The following is a 3,147-nucleotide window of genomic DNA, read 5'->3' as shown; positions in this document are numbered from 1 at the left end:
TAGCCACAAGTCATGCAGACTTTTCCGCACCATGTGCGAGAAGAACTGAGAAAGTCTCATCTTCGGCAGGTTCCAGTCAACACAGGCCTTTTTCTTTTCTTTTCTTTTATCTTAACAGCCCCAGTCAAGGAAGAAATGCATAATTTTGGATCGGTATATATAGGTGCTGAAGCTTGGCGGAATGGCAATCGTTCCCTTTCTGTGTATAGGTTTGCGGGACTGCCGCGCACGGGAAGATGCTGCCACCCAACTGTCGCCGCCTCCTTGCTCGGCTTCTTGCCATCCTCATGTTACTGCTGTTAATCGTCGGTGGCCATGCAGGTCGTGGTGGAAGGTTTGGTCCACCTGCACACTGCGATACTCGTCGTAAGTACCCATGCATGTTTCGTTTTTCTTCAAGTTCCCATGCATGTGTTCATACTTCAGTCTAGAATACGTGCCGAGTGTACTCTGTTTCCAAATGGCCTGATATGTACTTTGAAAATCATCGCAGAGAACCCAGGCGGCTGCCCTCGTTTGCCGCCTCCGAACTGTGCAGGCTGTGGATAGCAGCGGGTCTCATTCCCGAAGCATATGTCCTCGACGACGGTCTTTTAGCATGTCTTGTACTCCCTCACTTGCCAAATATTTGTCTTTCTACACATTTTAAATGGACTACAACATACAGATGTTTGTAGTCATATTTTAAAGTATAGATTCATTCATTTTGCTTCGTATGTAATCATTTGTTGAAATCTTTAAAATGACAAATATTTAGAAACGGGTGAGTATTATATTTCTCGTGTTATAAGAGATATTTATCAAGGCCACAATCATTTACTTACAACATGTTAAGGAAAGCAAGCATAGCTGAATATATAAGACTGGTGACGGGCTTCCGGCTTCCGGCTTCCGGCTTCGAGGATGTTTCCCCTTCGAGCATCCTATGCGGCGCAACCCTGGAATATTTCCCCTTCATCGCTTGCCTACAAAATCGGAGCTGCCAGCTACTGGCGCTTGTGGTCGGCTGTTTGGCATAGGCCGGCGTGTGTTCCGGGCTGCTGTTTCGGTGGTGACCTCGTGGATGGTACGATGAGGTGAAGTCGGAGCCACTTGCTTGGGGAGAAGATTTTTTCCGAAAAGAATGATGACCCCGGCCTCTGCATCAAGACGATGCATGCAACCATTTTGGTAATTATTTATCAAGACCTCACAAAGTAATACATCAATAAGTTTGAAGCCATCATCTCAGCAACACTTGTCGCTACTCTTATCGACTTGGTGAAGGGGTGTAGATTGTCTGAGCCGCATACCCAAACCTCACACCAAAACCTAATATCTAAAGCCGGAGGGCCCAACCAAGCCACGTTGCCGGGTTGGGGCACACACCGGTCCGGCGCACTCTCAGTGGTCACCGCACACGCACGCTGCAGAGGCAGCCGTCACCGTCTTCCACCGACCCATCTTCAGAACAGGTACTGACGCATCGACCTTGCCAGGCCTAACTGCCGTCGACGTCACCACGATGCCAGACACCACCACCATCCTGGGCTCGTCCATCAACACACGTCCTTAGCCCAGACCACGATGCATCATATCGCCGAGACCTGTCGTCGATGACGCGGTAAAAACCATTCCGCTCTGCCACCTGTCCACTCGAGTCAGTACCTGCTCCAAAACGTTGCCTTCAACATGGAGTGCGGCGCCAGACGTCGCCATCGCCCGATCCGGGAGTACAGATCTGGGGTTTCCCCAGAGCAGACCGAAAGGAGCGACGCGAGTTGCTATGATGATGCCTTCGACAAGGAACGGCGCCAAAAGACGCCACCATCGTCCGCTATGACCGTGTTCGAGGCTCGGTCATCATCGGTAGTCTTGCCGCTCCAAACTCGCCACCAGACATATCTGAAAAACAAATTCGCCACCGCCTCCTGGCTGGCCACCACCAACATGGAAGCGCGCAGCAGGAGGCGACCACCGCCGCCGCACCGCTAGACAGGCTGAGCCCCAACCTGGATGCCCGACCTAGGGCCATAGATCGGCGAAGGATCCCCAGATCTAAGCCGCCGAGCAGGGGACCGCCGAGGCCACACCGCCGCCACGCGCCAAGCGCCTGCAGCGTTAGGCCCTCCGGAGCATCGTGCTTGGTCCAACCCGTGGCGGTGGCCGCCGCCATCCGCAGCTCCTCTGTCGCGCCGAGCGCCTGCACGCCCACGCCACCACAGATGAAACCAAGTGCCCCGCCGCCACCTTCCTTGGGGCCAGCCTGGCCTTTGCCAGGGAGACCCCTTCGGCGGCGGCGAGACCAGGTGGGGAGGGGAAGGAGTCGCGGCGGCTAGGGTTTTTTCTCCTTGATCCGCCAGGGAGATGACGCGGGGTCAGGGAGGAGTCGCTAGCCTTCCTGACGACTCGTAATTCTATGCTTGGGGAGAAGTGATGACGATGACTCTTGTGGACTGCCTTGGCGATGGTCTTCCTCTTGACAATGTGTGTGTGTTGGTAGCCAGGCCGGCGGGTTCCCTATGAGTGGGGCGTGTTGTTACGGTTTTCTCCTGGTTTTTCGTTAATTAACCGGACAATTCTCTTCTTCTTAATCAGTAATAAATTGAACCCTAAGGGTTCCGATTTCAAAATAAAAATAACACACGGTTCATCCGATGGACTTGCAACTGCAATGTTTTTCAGCGGAACAGGCAAACACTGAAAACAACGGGATCCTTATTTATGATCTCAAAGGTGGCTGTGTGATTGTAGGATGCAACCGTAGAAATAGATGCTCCAGCAACGAGTCTCTTCCACTAGGCTGTAGCCTACTACTCTGCTGTTGCGATAACGCGGTGCCAAATTATTACTCCCTCTATTCATAGATATAAGAAGTTTTGGATATTTCAACACGAATTATATATATACTAAAACGAATGAATAATAAACACACTAAAACTTGTCTATATACATTCAATTCAGAAAAAATATTAAAACATCTTATATTCATGAACGGAGGGAGTATATACCAATTATCAGGTAGTATTATTCGTCATTTAACCCCTGTTGCGGCATCTGAGCATCTCAAAGCATAGGTGATTTGGTGTTTGAGACCTGAAATATGTTATGCCATGTGACATGTGATCTTTCGCACGCAAACCTAGGAAATACAGAATTGACGCGATA

General features: G+C 50.7%; 1 long non-coding RNA gene across 1 annotated transcript; it reads left to right on the top strand.

The window, feature by feature from the left end:
- The first annotated feature begins 205 nt into the window (after positions 1-205).
- LOC123164355 (uncharacterized) lies at positions 206-760 on the top strand. Its single transcript, XR_006482336.1, has 2 exons — positions 206-366; positions 494-760. It is a non-coding gene; the product is annotated as an uncharacterized lncRNA (long non-coding RNA).
- Positions 761-3,147: the final 2,387 nt, after the last annotated feature.

This window comes from Triticum aestivum, chromosome 7D (genome assembly GCF_018294505.1).
Source record: "Triticum aestivum cultivar Chinese Spring chromosome 7D, IWGSC CS RefSeq v2.1, whole genome shotgun sequence".
Taxonomy (NCBI): domain Eukaryota; kingdom Viridiplantae; phylum Streptophyta; class Magnoliopsida; order Poales; family Poaceae; genus Triticum; species Triticum aestivum.
Note: the sequence above shows the minus strand (reverse complement) of the source record. Positions and strands in the feature narration are given on the sequence as shown.